The sequence below is a fragment of the Phaethon aethereus genome, assembly GCF_964289735.1.
Source record: "Phaethon aethereus genome assembly, chromosome: 1".
NCBI classification, from domain to species: domain Eukaryota; kingdom Metazoa; phylum Chordata; class Aves; order Phaethontiformes; family Phaethontidae; genus Phaethon; species Phaethon aethereus.
The window spans coordinates 85,967,707-85,987,839 of NC_138575.1; positions in this window are offsets into that span (position 1 = coordinate 85,967,707).

Genomic DNA, 20,133 nt, shown 5'->3' on the forward strand with positions numbered 1-20,133 from the left:
CAGGTACTAAGGGAGCAGACTAGGAAAGGTGCCCTCCTGTAAATTGTTGTTTGTAAACAGAGAGAGTCTTGCGGGTGAAGTGATGATTGATGTCTGTCTTGGTCACAGTGACCACAGAATAATTGAGTTTCAAATCGTTGGTGATAGGAGAAAAACCACCAGCAAAACTTTTGCCCTGGATATGCGAGAGCAAGACTTCGGGCTGCTGAAGTAGCTAGTTAGTAAGATCCCCTGGGAATCTGCTTTTGAAGGTATTGAGGTCTATGAATGCTGGTCACTATCTAAGAGCCATCTCTTAAAAGCACAAAAGCAGGCAATTCCAAAGTGTGGGAATTCAAGCAAGCGGGGTAGAAGGCCAGCTTGGCTGAGCAGGGATCTTCTAGAAAAAGGAAGGTGTATGGACGTTGGAAGCAAGGACAGGTGACACAGGAGGATTACAGATTTTGTCCACTGTAGGAAGAAAATACATGCGGCCAAAGCTTGATAAGAGTTCAAGCTGACCAACGCTGTGAAGGACAACAAATAAGGGCTTTTTTAAATACGTTAATAGCAGAAGGAGAATCAGAGGTAACATTGGTCCATTGCTTGATGGAGTTGCTCACCTCACAAATAAGGATGTAGACAAAGTGGAGATGTTTAATGCCTTTGCCTCTGTCTTCAGCACCAGTGATGGGCCCTGGAAACCCTGGAGCCCTGTGTTGGAAGACCATGACTGGGGGGATGATAAACTCCCAGCTGACCCTGAACTTGTTCGAGGCTTGCTGCTCCAGCTGGATGCGCATAAACCTATGGGGCCACATGGGATTTGTCCCAGGGTACTGAAAGAGCTGGCCGATGTCACCATGGGACCTCTCTCCATTATTTTTCAACTGTCTTGGGAGTCTGGAGAGATCCCAGTTGATTGGAAGGCAAATGTTGTTCCAGTTTTCAAGAAAGGTGAGAAGGAAGAGCCTGGTAATTACAGGCCTGTCAGTCTCACTTCCGTGCCTGGTAAAATTACAGAGATGGTTATTCTGGGAGTTACTGAAAAAACACTTGAGATAGATACAATGCAGTCATTGGTCATAGCCAGAATGGGTTCACGAGGGGAAGGCCTGCTTAACCAACTTAATTCCCTTTTATGACAAGGTCATCCATCTAGTTGACCAAGGGAAGCCAGTAGACGTGGTGGTTTGGGATTTTAGCAAAGCTTTTCATAGAATAGAATCATAGAATCATTAAGGTTAGAAAAGACCTCTAAGATCTTCAAGTCCAACCATCAACCCAACACCACCATGCCCACTAAACCATGTCCCGAAGTGCCACATCTACACATTTTTTGAACACCTCCAGTGATGGTGACTCCACCACTTCCCTGGGCAGCCTGTTCCAATGTTTGACCACTCTTTCAGTAAAGAAATTTTTCTTAATATCCAACCTAAACCTCCCCTGATGCAACTTGAGGCCATTTCCTCTCGTCCCATCACTTGTTACTTGGGACAAGAGACCAACACCCACATCGCTACAACCTCCTTTCAGGTAGTTGTATAGAGTGATGAGGTCTCCCCTCGGCCTCCTCTTCTCCAGACTAAACAATCCCAGTTCCCTTAGCCACTCCTCGTAAGACTTGTTCTCCAGACCCCTCACCAGCTTCATTGCCCTTCTTTGGACACGCTCAAGCACCTCAACATCCTTCTCGTAGTGAGGGGCCCAAAACTGAACGCAGTATTCGAGGTGTGGCCTCACCAGTGCTCAATACAGGGGCACAATCACTTCCCTACTCCTGCTGGCCACACTATGCCTGATACAGGCCAGGATGCTGTTGGCTGCCTTGGCCACCTGGGCACACTGCTGGCTCGTGTTTGGCTGGCTGTCAACCAGCACCCCCAGGCTTTCCAGCCGCTCTTCCCCAAGCCCGTAGCATTGCATGAGGTTGTTGTGACCCCAGTGCAGGACCTGGCACTTGGCTTTATTAAACCTCATACAGTTGATCTCAGCCCATCGATCCAACCTGTCCAGATCCCTCTGCAGAGCCCTCCTACCCTCCAGCAGATCAACACTCCCACCCAATTTGGTGTCATCTGCAAACTTACTGAGGGAGCACTCAATCCCCTCATCCAGATCATTGATAAAGATATTAAACAAGACTGGCCCCAAAATTGAGCCCTGGGGAATGCTGCTTGTGACCGGCTGCTAACTGTATTTAACTCCATTCTCCACAACTCTCTGGGCTTGGCCGTCCAGCCAGTTTTTTACCCAGCGAAGAGTAAACCTGTCTAAGCCATAAGCCGCCAGTTTCTCCAGGAGAACGCTGTGGGAGACGCTGACAAAGGCTTTACTAAAGTCCAGGTAGACAACATCCACAGCCTTTCCCTCATCCAATAGGTGGGTCACCTGATCATAAAAGGGGATCAGGTTGGTCAAGCAGGACTTGCCTTTCATGAACACATGCTGGCTGGGCCTGATCCTGTGGTTGTCCTGTGAGTGCCCTCAGGATGAACCTCTCCATAATCTTCCCCAGTACTGAGGTCAGGCTGACAGGCGTGTAGTTCCCTGGATCCTCCTTCTGGCCCCTCTTGTAGATGGGTGTCACACTGGCAAGCCTCCAGTCATCTGGGACCTCCCCTGTTAACCAGGACTGCTGATAAATGATGGAGAGTGGCTTGGCAAGCTCCACTGCCAGCTCTCTCAGTACTCTTGGGTGGATCCTATCAGGGCCCATAGACTTGTGAATGTCCAGGTGGTGTAGCAGGTTGTTAACTGCTTCCTCCTGGATTATGGGGGATTATTCTGCTCTCTGTCCCTGTCTTCTGTCTCAGCGGTTGAATACCCTGAGGATACCTGGTCTGGCTATTAAAGACTGAGGCAAAATAGGCATTAAGTACCTCAGCCTTTTCCTCATCCTTGGTGGCAATGTTCCACCCCACATCCAATAAAGGATGAAGATTCTCCTTGTCTCTCTTTTTGTTGTTAATATATTTGTAAAAACATTTTTTGTTATCTCTTATGACAGTGGCCAGATTGAGTCCTAGCTGGGGTTTTGCTGCCTTTGTAATTTTCTCTCTGCATGACCTAACAAGATCCTCGTACTCTTCTTGAGTTGCCTGCCCCTTCTTCCAAGATGATAATCTTTCCTTTTTTTCCTGTGTTTCAGCAAAATCTCCCTGTTCAGCCAGCCCCATCATCTTCCCTGCCAGTTCGTCTTACAGCACATGGGGACAGCCTGCTCCTGTGCCTTTAAGACTTCCTTCTTGAAGAATGTCCAGCCTGCCTGGACCCCTTTGCCCTTCGGGACTGTCTCCCAAGGGACTCTCTCAACCAGTGACCTGAACAGGCCAAAGTCTGCCCTTCAGAAGTCCATGGTAGTGGTTTTGCTGACCCTCCTCCTTACTTCACGAAGAATCGAGAATTCTATCATTTTGTGGTCGCTAAGCCCAAGACAGCCTCCGACCACCACACCTCCCACCAGTCCTTCCCTGTTTGTAAACAGCAGGTCAAGTGATGCACTCCCCTTGTAGGCTCACTTACCAGCTGTGTTTCAATACTGCCTCTCACAGGATCCTTCTGGACAAAATGTCCTGCACATAGTCCATAACACGTTGGATGAGCAACTGACTGGTGGGTCAGGCTCAAAGGGTTATAGTAAATGGGGTTACATCAGGCTGGCAGCCAGTTTCCCCAGGGCTCAATTTTAGGGCCAGTGCTCTTTAATATTTTTATAAATGATGTGGACACAGGAATCAAATGTACATTAAGTTTGCCAATGATACTAAACTAGGAGGAGCTGTGGAATCCTTCGAGGGTAGAGAGGCCTTACAGAGAGATCTGGATAAGCTTGAGAGCTGGGCAATCACCAACCATGTGAAACTTAACAAGACCTAGTGCTGGATTCTCCACCTGGGATGGGGTAATCCTGGTCATATGTACAAATTGGGGGACGAGAGGCTGGAGACCAGCCCCATGGAAAGAAATCTGGGGGTTTGGGTTGATGGCAGGTTGACTGTGAGTCAACAGTGTGCCCTGGCAGCCAAAAGGGCCAACCACATCCTGGGGTGCATCAAGCACAGCATAGATAGCTGGTCTAGCGAGGTGGTTGTCTCACTCTACACTGCACTGGTGCAGCCCCACCTTCAGTACTGTGTGCAGTTTTGGGTGCCTCAATATAAGAAATAAATAGAACTATTAGAGTTTGTCCAGAGGAGGGCGACCAAGATGGTGAAAGGCCTCAGGGGCAAGATCTATGAGGAGCAGCTGAGGTCACTTGGTTTGTTCAGTTTGGAGGAGACAAGGCTGAGGGGGGACCTCATCACAGTCTACAACTTCCTCAAGGAGGGCAGCAGAGGGGGAGGTGCTGATCTCCTCTCTCAGGTGACCAACAGTAGGACATGAAGAAATGGAATGAAGCTGCATCGGGGGAAGTTCAGATTGGACATTAGGAAAAGGTTCTTCACTGAGAGGGTGGTCAGTCACTGGAACAGGCTCCCCAGGGAAGTGGTCATGGCACCAAGCTTGTCATAATTCAAGGCATATTTGGATGATGCTCTTGGTTATATGGTTTAGTTTTAGGTAGTCCTGCAAGAAGCAGGGAGTTGGACTCGATGATCCTTATGGGTCCCTTCCAACTTCAGATATTTTATGATTCTAAGTCTATGGAACCTGATGGCATGCATCCCTGAGAAGTGAGGGAGCTGGCCAGTGTCATTGTAAGGTGACTTGCAATCAGGAGGATTGTTTCTAGCAGCTTTGGGGAAGGTGATCCCTCCTCTCTACTGAGCACTCAGACCACATCTAGTGTTGTGTGCAGTTCTAGGTTCCCCAGTATGAAACATGGACATACTGGAGTGAATTCAGCAAACAGCCACTAAAATGATTAAGGGATTGAAACACCTGAGGGAGAGACTGAGAGAGGTGGGATTGTTTAGCCTCGAGAAGAGAAGGCTCAGGGTGTAATTTTATCAATGTATGTAAATACTCTGTCGGGGGGAATAAAGAAGAGAAAGCTAGACTCTCCTCAGTACTGCAAAGTGAAAGGACAAGAGGCAATGGACACAAATTGAAATACATGAAATTTCACCTAAATATAAGAAAAAAGTGGTTTTACTGTTTGATCATGTTTGCATGATCAAACACTAAAACAAGTTGCCCAGAGAGGTTGTGGGGTCTCCATCTTTGGAGATTTTCAAAGTCCGATTGGATAAGGCTGACTCTGTTGTAAGCAAGGACAACAGATTAATTCTATGATTAAAGCTTGATTTTTTGAAAAGTCTTACATATTTTTTTGCAACGTAGCACAATCAAACTTAGATTGCTGCAGGTGACATGAGCATGAAGCTAAACGTGTATGTCCTTTACTCTGGCAAGTGAGATGACTCTAAAGCAGGTCAAGCTGGAACACCTCCAGTTTCCTAGCGGTCAGTTAATACAATTTCCATTTTATAGCCAGTCTGTAAATTTCTTGCATTATGTTTATGACTCCAGTTTCCGTAACTTTTCCTCTCATTCCTAAGCATAAAAAAGGAAAATATGATTTTGAATGTTCCCTCAGGGTGATGCAATTTCATAGGCAATTAAAAGCTGCATTAGTGTGGAAAGCCAAAATAGGCCTGTTACTAACAGCCTAAACATAGAAGAAAATGACTCCTTGCATCCCAACAGTATGATGGCTTTCCAGCAAAATAAACACACATCACCATAAATAAACTGTGAAATACAGCCTGTTTTATTTAAAGGATGGGTTTTTTATTTTTATATTGCACTTGGCATTTCCTGACTTAAGAGCTGCAAGCTGCTTACCACCTGTTTCTGTTTGTAGTTCTGGCATTTGTATAACCCAGTGGTAGAGATTGTCATCCAGTTTCTAACTCATTTTACACTAAACATAGCAGTCAGAAGGATCTTAGCTTTGGACAGTATGTTTTGCATCCCAGTGTTTTTCAAAATCTCTTGATTTTAGTCCTTGGAGAAAATTAGGTGAGTTTGTACCTAGACTTTATAGAGGATAATTTTGGACCCATATAAAAGGGTGGAATCCTTTAAAGTATTCCATTAACTGCTATAATTTAAGCCCGTGCTAAGAACTAGATTCATGCCTATGCACCTTTATTCTTGGGTTCTTTTTTCTCTTTGCAATTAGCTTCATAGTCCCTGACATCACAGTATATGAGTTCACTACTTTTCACTGCACTTAGTCCAGGAAGGAGATACGGAAATGGATTTGGTTCTGGCTTTTCATGAAGAACAAACTTGTGGCTGCTGAAACCTCTCAGGATCTTTGTCTCTGCGCTCATCAGCTAGGGAACTGAGTGCATAAGAATATATAGGATCAGAAAGTGATTAAAGAAATCACAGCATTACGAGTGCAATTTTGAAAGGATAAATCTATTCTGAAACATGTTTCTTCAGGGCCTTGGAGGCTGAATTTCCACATGGAAATTTCCACGATGTTCCAATCCCACCAATTTCCATGTGATGTATTTAACCTTTAGCTATATGTCAAAACAGTCCATTCTTTGTGTGGGTCTTCTGGGGTTTGATGATTACAGCAAGTGGTTGATAGTCCTCTGAAAGACATAGGTAGTTGCTCCTTATTCTTGCTACTCCTCCAGTCTGTGAATACTTTGTTCCAAGTCCAATATTCTTCACAATTTTTCAACTCACAAGAAGTAAAAGCTAAGATTTCTTTGTTTGTTTGGGAGACCTAGACAAGACAGTTCAATTCAAACTGCAAATTTGACCCAAATTTTTAAACAATACCAGGCTAAATCAAATTGTGAATTGCAATAGTTACTGCTAAGCCCTATCTTGTAGTTGACATGTATCTGCATGGGTACTGCAATATAGTAGTGGTACTATACTGGTAAGTTTGTATGTTTTGCTTCTTACTCCACTGTTTTTTCTTCCTAATGAAGAGCTAGAATCCATAACTTTTTACTATGAGAGAGAATGAAAACAGAGAGCAATAGCCCATTTCTAGCTGGCTCTGTAGGGCTCTACTCCAAAGTATTCACAGATCTATGTAAAGACAGCGTTAGTTGACTAGACAAGACCACTCAGTGACCAGCCCTTCTCTGCTCTTAGCAGAGCCCAAAACTTTCTTACAGAAACTGGAAAGTCTAAACTACATCATAGTAAATAATAAGGAAGAAAATGGAATGATTTGTTGCAATAAGGTGCCTAAGCAGTCCCCAGTTTTAAGACATATTATCTGGGGCCTTAATACATTAACGTTACCACTAAGTCTGCAAATGCTACTTCAGTGAGCTTTTTTCCCCATGGATGTGACAAATTCTCTTTCCTGTGCTAGAATTTTCCTCAGTCTTAGCTAATCCTAAATACAGGATGTCTCTTGGCAATATTTCTATATTGTTTCTCACCCCATCTTCCCTGGATTGTTGGAGTATGGGATGCTGTGGAGCACTTTAGAATAGTTTTTAACAGGGTAAGAAGTTAACTTTCTATATGCTGTCTTCAGTTTCTCCACAATCTTCTGCATTATGTCTAGCATTATGTCAGCCTTGTGGCTGACAGTGTGCCTTCATTTCTCTGAAAGAATCTTGTAAGAGACATTGTCCACACCTTTAAAAGAAATGTAATTACATCTTTTACCCACTATCTTGCTAACACAGCAAAAAGTTAAATAGAAAAATTAGCCTGAGCCAAATCAGCATGTGCAGATTATGCTGGCTATTCAACATGCTGACGATTTCATGGTGACTATCTGTGTGCCTATTTTAGCCCACAGTACATATAAGGGAGCTGCCATGGTAAGCAAGTTTCAAATATTTACTTTATCACTGAGCATGGATGTGAGCAGTAACTGTCAAGCAGCATTTTAATGTACTGCAAATCCACACTCAAGCTTGCCTTGTGGAAACTTGTACAAGCCTATACTCAAAGAATCGTAATAGTTAGTGAAGTAAAATTTCCCTTTGCAGAAGCCATCCTAGTTAAACTCAGTTATGTAATCATCAACTCATCATTTAATAATTGTTTTAAACTATTGCTTGTAGTGCTTTGTAAAGTAGATATACCAAGCATACATGTCTGTATTCTGCAAACTACTTGCAGGTCTTCCTCACATTCCCCTTTATAGATGCAAGATTTGCTATTTACCAGTGCTCTGGTATTGTAGCTTACTTGAAGGAGATAAGCCTGAAGGGTTACTGGCTGTTCAGTAAAGATGAGGTGGGAAGGCAAGTAGAAGGGCTTGTATGACGTGAAAAGAAGTACCTTGGGTGCATGGAGCTTTACCTTGGGACAGCTGATGAACCCATGGAGAGTGTGGGTAAGGACCAGAGAACAGACCAGTGCAGTTGATGCCATAGTAGGTGTCTGCTACCAGATCACCTGATCAAGAAGAGATAGATGAAGCCTTCTTCAGGCAGCTGGAAAAAGCCTCACAGTCACAGACCCCAGTACTCAAAGGCAACTTTAACCAACTCAAAGTAAGCTGGAAGGGCAATATCAATGTGCACAGCCAATCCCGGAAATGTCTAGAATGTGTTGAAGCCAATTTTTTGATGCAGGTGATTGATGAACCAGCTAAGGAAGATGTTCTGTTGGACCTGCTACTCACAAACAAGCAAGAACTGGATGAAGATGTGAAGGTTGAGGGCAGCATTTGCTAGTGCAAGATTCTGAGAGAAGTGAGCAGGATCAACAGCAGTATTACAACTTTGGTCGTGAAAGTAGCTGATTTTGGGCTTTACAGGTTTCCATGAGAAACTGCCTTGGAGGTTGAAGGCACCCAGGAAAGCTCATTGACCTTCAAGGACAACCTTCTCAGAGTACAGTTCATTTCAGTGTGCAGCAAGTAAGGCCTAGATGAATGCTGAGCTCAAACAAAAAAAGGGAGTACACTGAAGGAAAGAGCAGGGATAGGCTACTTCAAAGGAATACAGAGACATTTTCTGTGCATATGGAAATGGAGTTAGGAAAACCAAAGCTCAGCTGGTTGAATCTAGTATGAGGTGAAGGGCAGCAAGAAAGATTTTTATAAGAACATCAGCAGTAAAAGGTAGTGCAAGGACAGTGTGGATCCATTGCTCAGTGGGGCAGAAGACCTATCGACAAAGGAGGTAGAGGAGGCTAAGGTACATTTAATGCCTTTTCTTTGCCTAGGTTTTGACTCATAAGTTCCCTAGGCTTACTACCAGAATCCATGGGAGTGAAGCAGTAGCCTCAGCTGAGGAAGATAGAGTTAGGGATCACCAGCCAACCTACATATATACAAGTCCATGGACCAGACAGGATGCATCTGAGTATGCTAAAGAAGCAGGCTGATACTACTGCAAGGCTGCACTCCTACAATATTCAGAAAGGTCATGGCAATTGAGTTAGCTTCCTGATGCTTAAAAAAAGCATGTCACACCCATTTTCAAGTAAGGCAAAAAGGAGAATCCAGGGAACTACAGGCCAGTGGAGGGTCACGGAGCAAATCCCCTTTGAAGCCATTTTAAACACAAAGGCAAGAAGGTAATAGGAAGCAGCCAACATGGATTTACTAAGGGCAGATCATGCCTGAACAAATTCATTACTCTTAGTGATGAAGTTTACTGGTGCTGTGGACAAAGGGAGATGATCTCCAGAGGTCTCTTACAGCCTAAATAATTCTCCATTTCTATATGTTTTTTGCTAATAGGTTTGTTGTGTTATTTTTAAGTTTCTTCAGAATTCCAGATTGTACACCAGCTGGGGGTGCTGACAAATTTGTCAATTTCTTCTAGCATGTCCTCTTAGCTCAGTCTCTGATACTGTATCACCAAAAGAGAGTAAGTCTCTGGTAGAGGGACTTTCATGCTGAGAGGGAAATATTTGAGGTTGGAAAGGCATCCATTGTGCTCTTGAGGCCCTAAAGTTCATTGTCTCTATTGAAGTGTGATCAAAATAAAGACTATTAAGAAAAACAAAAGAATGTTTCTTCATTGCCTAAACTATTTCTAGGTAAAGCATGAGCCACATCCTGAGCATCTGAGCTATACCCTTATATTAACAGAGCAGAATTGAGCACACAAAGAAACTTTTGAAGGTAGAAAATACCTATTCTTGAGACTGAATTTGTTTTTTCTGTGAACTCATCCAAACTCCTGCATGAGAACCTCAGAATGACCACTGTGTAGCCCTGTATCCTATCTGACAAAGGCTGGTAGCAAATCAATTTAAGAAGCAGTAGTAGAAAGTGACATTTCCTCTCCTGTAATGTGTCAACAGTAAATCGTTTCAGGACTTACTGGATCCTAATTTTGCATTTCATGTTTAATAGCTCTTGGTGGATCTTTCTTCCATGAACTTGACTAATCACTTGACAGTATGTTACCAGTGAATTCTGTAGAAGCTTCCTATTGTTGGCAGACTGTTGGATCATTTTTCTCTCTATTGACAATTTTGGTGAGAATCATAGTGGAATCAAACATAATGATTGGTTCCTTTCTCATAACAGAAAACATGAGGAGGCAGGAGTTATATTGTGAAGAATAAACAACAGTCATTCCTGGCTTGATTTCTCTGTTCTTCTTGGTGATGCCAAGTCATTCCTATGCTAGTGCGAGGGTTCCTAATCTCCAATTTTCATTCATAAAGAAACTATTTCATAGTCTTCTTAGTCTTGATACTTTTTTCTGTGTCCCTTCCAGTTCTTCCATACTTTTTGGATTGCAATGTCCACTTTATTACTGAATTAGGTAAGTGGGTACTTATGTAAGTAGGTGCTACTTATCATAAGATAGCCCTGCAGCTTTTCATAGTCAATTTAATCTTAATGTATAATTTTGAGAGGCAAATATTTTTGAAGGCAGGCTGTTGCATAGCCTTTTTTTGATGTAAATGTACACTGAGCAATGTTGTATGCATATAACAGATGTCACCTGTCATTGTATTGCTGTTTCAGCTGTCCCTTTAAATTGTCTTCTAATTATCTCTCGTCTCATGAAAATATCCATTTTGACCGCACGGCCCCGCCGGGAGGGAGGAGGCTGGGCTGGACGGGCTCGCCGTCCCGCCCCCGGGGAGCAGCCCGCTTCGCCCGATCATGCTACCCGTGCTCGAAACAAAGTTTAGAATGTTTTTCAACCTTTCTGCAGTACTTCCACCCTGAGGCGTGGGCGGGCGGAGGAGAGCTGCACCGGCCAGCGCGCAGGGCTCGTATCGCACCTTCGCCTGGGCGCCTGGCAGGAAGCGGCTGGAGGTAAGACGGGGAAAAAGTACCGTGGGCCAAAAGCGTTGGGGGAGGAAAAAGAAGAGGACCGTGCACAGCCAGGTCACTCCCCTAGCGAAGCTGCTGGCGGAAAGGCCCCCGCGGCCGCTGCTTCACCCTTCTTTGCAGAGCCCCGGTGTCTCAACAGTGCTCTTGCTCTTCCGCCGCGTTCCGCCTGTTGCAAGCTTTGCTTCCTGCGAGAGTCTGACTGCAAGAGAACATCGCCTTTGCGGGCTCGGCGGGGCCGGGCAGGGACTTCGCAGGTTCAGGAACGGATAGCCGTTACTAGCACGCGTCCCGTGCTCGGGTGCCGATCGGCGCCCCTTCCCCCTCCCGGAGCGGTGGGCTGCGCCCTGCGCCGGCAGCAGGGGCGAGTGGCGCTTGCCGGAAGGAAACTTGGAAAAGTTGGCGGGGACACACACCCCCCCCTGCCTGCTGCCTCGGGCGCGGCTGTCGCGCTGGCAGCGGGTCAGGGGTGGCAGGGGAGCGCTTCCGAAGCTGCTGTGAGGGTTGTACGCTGCATTCGCAGCCCCGGGCTCCTTCGTTAACCCTCAGTTCGCTCTCAGGTTGTCAGGCAGAAGGATTAGAACCGCAGTGGTTTTGCCAAACAGGCTGCTCCTGCCTCCTCATTGCCTGCCTGATGGCGTGAACGCAAGTTGCTTAAGCCTGCTCTACCTTGTTTCCTCTCTTTATACAGCGCTGGTACCAGCACTGGAGCAACGTGGGGTGAGAAGCTTGCCTTCAGAACGACCGCCGAGTGTGCTGGAGTGTGAGGTATCATGGCTCCTCCTGCACACAGAGTATTTCATAAAGGCGGTGCCCCAGAAAAAGTGCTGTGGACTGATAGTCTTTGTATTTGCACTTCTGCAGTCCTCATGTAGCTTCATGCTAAGACCAATAGCCAGTGTCACAGAGAATTCACTTTATGTCCTGCTTACTTCAGGATCTGGCCAGTTGGTTTTTCACTGTACGCTTCCCTGCAGATACAAAAGATAATTGAGTCTGGCTACTGCCTTCAGGGTGGGAACAGGCTCACCTTAGTGAAGATGAAGGCAGTGCTGCTACTAATGGTTGTAAAAATCGTTCTTGTGTTCCCCTACAGTAGTTTGGTGTCAGTCTTACACTGCTGTAGCACTAGTGTGGTATCTGATTCAGCTCTCTGTCTTTCTTGATACTGAATGCTTACCATGACTGTAAATTACAGTTATAAAATAAACTCACTGCTACCAGGATAATAGATTTCTTAATATATACCAATGGAACATATTATGACTGCATGTAATGAAACTTGGGTAGTGTCACAATTGGGAGAATGGTGAAATCCCTCGGGAACACTTTCACTAATTTAACATACTTTTCTGTTTTCTTAGTTGCAACTTTGTGGTTTTCAACAATAGTTTCCAACAGTTTTTTTTAGATGGCATATATGAATTATTCTGATGCATGGGTAAAAGATAAACTTTTAAAAACCAATAAATGGTTGTCTGTGGGATGTCCTAAGGACTCAGATATGTGGTCCCCAATCATTAGGGACTTCAGTTTTGTAGAACTCAGAAGTTAACTGTTACACCCAAAAGAGTAAAAATTAAACATCAGTCTTTATACTAAAGTCTCATCTCTGTTGACATCAAGAAAAAAAATCAAAGGTCAGTGTTTCGTACAAAGAGCAAATGTATTTCTGTGAATGGATTAAGTAGCAAACCAGATTTAGGGCAATAATAGTTTACAGTCTCCTGCTCTGCCAGCTCTTGGAGACTTCAGTTCACTGCTGCTGAAATGAAAGAGGTATATTTGGTTCTGTGTGAGACACCCCTGCCCCCTTTTCCTCCTATCTTCTTGTGGACTGGAAGAGAAGTGTAAAGAAAGCAGCAGAAATTAATGAACTAAAGAGCATTACTCTGCAAGCTTTTCTTGTGTTTTCTTCATCCCACAGGATGCATGTGCTGCTTATAACAGATCTCTTTTTCTTCTTGTGTTTCTATTCCCTGACAAATGATATACTGTCATGATGTTGTAGATGGGCAAATGGTGGCCACATGGAGAGGTAATGAATATAGTGATCTGCCCAGATTCCCTTTCCATTGTTTGCTAATTTGCAGTATAAATATATATGAACGTACAGTTCATAAGGAGGGAGTAATGCATCTTTAGAGTTTTATTTCTTATGTTAAAAATGCAGATTTAATCAGTTTAAATTAAGCCTGATGTAAAAACATAATTGATTCCCCTGTCCATGACTTATCCATGCAGAAGCACCAGGATGCCTGTGTCAAGAAACTGACCAGAACTGACTCTGAGCTCTCTCCAGACAAAGATCTAACCAGGTCAGGCGTAGAGTTTTCGGTCTAAATCTGATTTATTTTTTTATCCCAAGAGAAAAAAAAAACCACTAGTGCTAAATATTTGTGTCTGTTTCTAGGCAGTGCCCTTTTCTGCCTAGTTGTTCTCCACATTTAGTGAGTTGAATCACCACAGGGTCAGATAAACAATGTGTAGGATAGCTTACTGGGAGTCTTGTCCAATCTGCCTTATCAGTCACTGTCATATTTATTGTGTGTCATATCTCAGTCTAATTTGACTTCCTTCTCATGTTCTCCTGCTGTGCTTCTGTATCATGTGTTCTGTTGTGTCCTAGGCTACCCCTTGCTCTGATACCTTATTTTTGCTAGATAGAAATGACGAAGTAGCCATACCTGTTGCATCATGGGAAGTCACCACATCGCTGAGCCATGGCCAGGATGTGTGCCCCTTTGAAAAGCCTGTGACCTCCAGACAGCCACACCAGAAGATATTCTCCCTATGTGCAGTATCATGCAATAGCCCCTTTTTTCTCACATGACTGATCTTATCCCTTAGTCTCACAGATGAGGTGTCAAGAAAGGTGAAGGGCCTTGCTGGGGAACTTCCATTCATTAGAGAGCAGCATAAATGGAGGCAGGGATGCTGCATAATTGCAAGAATAACTTTTTGACTAGTTGACTCTCAGGGAATGTAAAGTTGTATTTCCACTTGAAAGCAATGGTGAATTAAAGTCCAAGGAAAAATTAAAAAATTAAAATCCAACTAAGAATCTGTAATGATGCATTTTTAATTGTTTGTGTTGCTAGAGTTTTTTGTAGAACAACAGTGGACTAGCAAGTTAAATATTCCTGTGCCTGACTCACATGTTCTTGTCCCATGCAAACTGTCCCACTGACTCAGGTAGAGATGGTTTCCAAGAGCAAGCTTATAGTTTTAGAAATTCTGAAAATTTCGAAAACAAGAATTCTTGCAAACCCAACTGCAAGCCAAGTGCCAGATAACTAAGGAGGCACTTGGAACATGCTTCTCAGGTCTTCTCATGCAATCTGCATTAAGTGGGGTCCACTAAGGTTAGAGGCAGAGTAGACTGAAATTTTCCACTAACATTTTTTCCATTAATGGATTTCAAGCCAAATTTTTGTTGGTTTTCAGATAGATAAAAGGTTTTGATTTTTTTCCCAGAAGTTACATTTTTAGCAAGGACTTTCGGAGGAGACAGAATATTTCAAGATTTTTTTTGTGAAAATAGTGTACTTTAAAGATGTTCTTGTCAGCCAGATTTCACTAGCTGAAAGTAGCTCCATTTAGTAGTGAGTCATTAGGAAACTGTGAAAGGTAAGATGGTTAAAAGGAATATATACTGCTTTACTTAAACTTTTTTCAGGGGGGTGCCTGTTTCCAATGCAAATAATTTGTCAACAAATGGAACAGCTCGTATGAATTGGTAATACCTCCTGCCAAAACATCTTGTTACAGGTTACACCATTTGCTAATATAATGCTGTTATTAATATAGTTATTTGCATTTAATTTCAGTGCTTGGGACAATGCAGTAAATTGTGCAGTCAGATGGAGTCACCTCAGTTTTGATTTCACCATGCTTGGAATGTGTTGCATATGTTGTAAGGTGCTCCTTCTTAACAATAGGTTTTGCTTCTCTGAACTAACATTTTATGTTTTGGAAAAAATTCAAAATAATGGCAAAATTGTTCTATATTGTTCTACAATAGCTCTGAAACAAGTTCTGTAACTGCTAATGTCAGTATTGTTTACATGCAAAAATTTATAAAAACTAATGCTGCAGCCACAAAAGCTAGCCAGAGTTGTTGCCCAAAATACATAACTGGCCAAAATACAAATTGTATTTGTATGCAGTAAGGATTTATTCATAAGAGAGAGAAAGAGAGAATTTGTGGGGAAAACACACACTCAGATACACATACACACTTCTGCCAGCGTCCTGCTCAGGTGTTAGGTAGGTCAACAGTTTCTTGAAGACTCAAGGCTATTGCAACCAGCAGGCAGGCAAGGAATAAGAGGGGCGGAGAACAGGTCTTCTTGGAGACAGTGTCCTTGAATAAGGCAGGAAGAGCAGATGGAGGGAAAGAAGGAGAGCGTGGGTCCTTGAAGGATGCAGAGACTACAGGCAGGGTGCTCTCACAGCTCTGATGATCCTGTGATTATTCTGCAACAAGGATTTCCATTATGATTGTTGCCCCTAAATTCAGTGTCCTTTTATAAGAAGTTTGCAATTCCAGACAGTTCTTAGCTTTTCATTTCTTAAATACATTAAAAAGGAAGCATTCAAAGCAATGAAGCAAGAGGAAAAGATGCATTTCCACTAAAACCCTAACTCCTTAGAGTAGCTTTACTTCTCAAGGAGCCTAGCAGCACTAAACAGCTCCATTTAACTTCACCCTGCATTTTAAGTATGGATCCCTAAAAACTGCTAATATTTAGGCAATAAAAATCAAAGATAGTGCTGGAAGGAAAGTGAGAGGTACTGTGATTATTGTTGCCTGCACATCAGTTGTTTTTCATTAGCGTTTCCATAATGAAGGAGCAGGGTGGGGAATAAATGGATCTGCCTGCTTCCTTTGCTTACCCCTGTAACCTTTGGACATCTGAATTTTAATACATGGGTAGTTTTGTTTACTAATTCTATAGAGGCCAGCAAGAAGCCAGGCAGGTGACTTTCTTCTTTACCTACGTGGGAAGCTAGCCTTTGGGAGAGGCAAATTTTCTTAGAAACCCAGTGAAAACTAGTTGCTTGGATGGAGATGTTAAAAATAAGAAAGGTTAATGAGGACATGATCACCAGTCAGAGAGTTGGGACCCTGCATCACTGTGCACAGAATTGACATAGTTTGGTTTTTTCCCAACATTTGGATTTGTGGATTCATCTAGGGACAAATGCCAAGTGCAGGGAGTGAGCGGTCTCTCTCCAAAGTCTTTGGTAGCTTGTTTTGGGATCGTTAATGCTGTCACTTTAAGCATCTTGTCTGTTTTTCTCTTGTTTCCCAGTTATGTTGTGGAGACTGTGCTTCTGAAATATGACCTGGGGTTTTTTCCTTCTTGTTTAGTTTTAGGTATATTTTTTCCTTAACCAGTCATCTTCTGAAAATGAGGAATTTAATGTATATTATTATGATGCATTTATAACCCACGACATCTTCTTCTAGGTCATTTACCTCTCTGATTTCTGCTCATCTGCCTTACCTTGAAATAAACTGGAAGTAATTTCATGTAAATCTGAAAACTTGTTGTGATATAAATGAAGCTTTGAGCTTGCATTATGCAGAATATCAAAGTAGGTGATCCTAATGGTTCCCTTAATCTTTAAAAGCTACAGTCACGGCTGGTTGGAGACTTTCTATTAAGACTGATTGTAAGCAGAATTTGGTTCTTCCACACAAATTTACTCACAGGAAAGGAATTGCTACGTAATTTAAAGTTTTCCCTTTTTTAGGCCAGTGGATGCAGGATTCCTTTGTTGTCTGCCTTTGCTGCTCACCTGAAATCAGTTTCAGGACACATTTCTTTCAGACTATCCTGCCCTCCTAGGAACTCCAACCTGCCTCAGATTTCTCCCTCCAGTTAAACTCCCCACACCCACACCGTGGTGCACTATCTCTTCAGATGGAGAATCATGAGAGATCATGTGCATTATGAGAGAAGTTACCTAGCCAGTGAATTCAGGTTGTGTTTTTATGACAAATTTCAGTGCCTTTCTGAAGCAAAAGCATGAGACTTGCATGTTTTCACTTGAAAAGTCAAAATTGGAGGATTGAAAGTCCCATTTTTCATCTAGTTCATTCCAAGTGTTCATATGGCTAGGTTAGGCTTTATAATGCTTACATGAGAGGTTAAAGGGTAATCATCTTAGTCATAGTAGAGGAAAAAAAATACAGATTTTTTTGAGTGCACAACTTTGTATCGCTGTTAGTTGTTTCAAGTGTGGGGCCTGAATTTTTACCTTGAACTGTCATAAAATCTTTACAAAATGGCTAAAAGCAACACTGAAGTCCACCGATCTATTAATCTTTCTCAAGGAATGATCACCTATGCCATTATTTGCAGATTTGTGTTTGGACTGTTCTTCCATTATGGCAATTGCACTACCTTTGCAGTCAGTGGTTTAGTGCTCTACTTTCTTTATCATTGGATGGTTTTTCATGTCTGGCTTGTCTGCCATGTTACAGCACAAGAGTGTATTGCATTATGTACATGGGGAATATTTTTCTCCAATCCTGTGTATATACAAACATCTAAGTACTTGAGGATGGTTATTGTGCTATCTTTGGTCTTAGCAGTCCCATTCCTCTGTAGGTCCTGCTTATTTTGATTGATTTTTCTTTAATGTATTTCCTTGATGGGCTGCCTGGCCTTAATTGAGCTAAATAAACTATAACTTTCCGTATTAAACTGAAAGGATTCTACAACAGGGTTCACTGTCTAACTGGATGAACACTTGTCTAAGGGCAAGGCACAGTAATAGGGAACAGAATGACCTCTTTCAACAGGCTTGTGCTAACTTAAAATAATTGTGTTGGTAGATTTTAGCAGCTTTAGCAGCTTTTCAGCATAATGCTAAAAGATAACTAAATCTGATGCTAAGTTAGTGTCATGATATGACCTATATTGCTGAGTGAAGTGTTTGTTTGTAGCTAAAAGAATGGAAATCAAAGGTCTTAGCAGAGTATAACAGTCTTTTGAATTCGTAAGCCATTTGATTTCTAAAGGATATGTGTGAGTGAACAGAACTGCCTATGTTATGTAAAACTGGCCTTGGAATAATTACATTGCTGATCCAGTAATGCAGGGCAAATTGCAGTTTTAATCTTTCATGTTATTACCAGCATTTGCAAAGCTTGCCCTAGGAATTAAGATGAACTGTACCAGCTTTGGAAGATGCCATAAGGATTAAGAATTTTAATGTATTCTCTAATTTAATTTTCTACTGTATTCAAGATGGCTGCCGTGTAGGAAGTTTTTATCATGTGTATGAAAGGTGGGGCAACTTGTAAGAAGGTGAGGCTGCTGTGATACACATAATTTGATTTTGTGGTATGTAAGTATTTAGAAAGCATGGTGACGTTTTCTGAATCATATCTGTACTGTAAAATGTACATGTAAACAAATTTATCAAACTGTATATAGTGCCTTTTTGTTCCACCATTTTTAATCTGTTTTCATATTTCTATTCTTTCACATGCAATTGACTATTACTTGTACATTTTTTCTTTTTTCTGTTTCTTAAGGAAGTCTAATGAACTGTCCAGAAACCACAGGCACTATCATGATTAGCTTGGCATGTTTCTGCATTTGTGGCCGTTTGAGAAATGGGTAGGATGTGGGGGAAAAAAAAGTTTTACATCCAATACACTTGGAGTCTGGGTCAGATCTTGTCAAGACCGTCTTTAGGCTCCAATTGATTTTTGGTATTTTTAAACCTGTTTTTAAGTTAGTGTCACTGCAAAGTTGAAACTGATGGCCTGATTTTGATTACCTCATATACTGGTGTCAATCAAGAATGAGCTGTATTGAAGTAAGTGAAGTTTAGGTGTGTAAAAGCAGTATGAAAGCAGAATCTTATCCAGACTATTAGACCACTGTAGTCTGAACATGGCTTGCAGTGGCATTTCTATCTGATCCGCTTGCGTGTGGCTATATAGCATCAGAACAAAGACACATCTAGCTCATATACTGTTTTTGAGCCTGTCTAATATTGAAAACATCAGGAAATGGATTAAGAAACAGGGCAGTTAAGGAGTGATCTTTTCCTTCATGTATCTTCCCAGCTACTCATGGTTGGTCAGACTTTCTGAGCTAAAAATGTGCCTCCTAAGGGAAAGAGTACAGCTGTTCAGGCAGGTGTAATAGCCAAATGCTCCTTGTTATGTCTGACCTATATTCCCTGTGACAGTATTTCCAGCCTTGTTAATTTTCTAGGGCCTGCTTGGCTGCCAGCACTTGGGGCTGTGGCAGGCTTCGGTGCCTTTTGGGGCGCGGAGTGCAGTGGGCCCCAGCAAAGGGCTCACCTGCCGCGGCAATGAGCGGTACCCAGTGCCCGCATGCCGTGTGCAAGCGGAGGGGCAACAGCTCTGTTCAAATAGAACAGAGCTGTCTCGGGGTTTATAAAGCACCCCTGACTGCCGTACGTTAAAACTGAACTAAGACCCGTCCTGAGAAGGAGTTTCCTAAAGTGGGATGGTATTGGTTGTAGCCATCCTTTGCCTTCTCTCAGAATGTTTTTGCATCTGCTGCTTCCAACTCTGCTTTGGGAAGAATATTGACAGCTAAGTTATTTGTTCTTTAAGCCAAAATTATTTCAGCTTTGTAGAGTATTTGAATAACAGTCCTGGGATGATTGGAGTTGCAAAAGAGAGCGAGGGAGAAAGAGGAAAATTTACTTATGTTTGCAGATTTTTGCCACACGGTTTCAGAGGGAGTGGGTGATTTGCGCATTGAAGTCCTAATTTGATTTTAAGTCAATGGCCTGTTTACAATGCTTTTATATTTATGTGTAACATGGGAAGTCCAACAGTCTGGCCCATGGCTATTGGAGAAATCACACTGTCACAGAAAGCCACTGCAATATTCCTTTGTAATAGTCATATGCCTCTCAAAATACTTCTCTCTGTTAAAAAATATCTGACATAT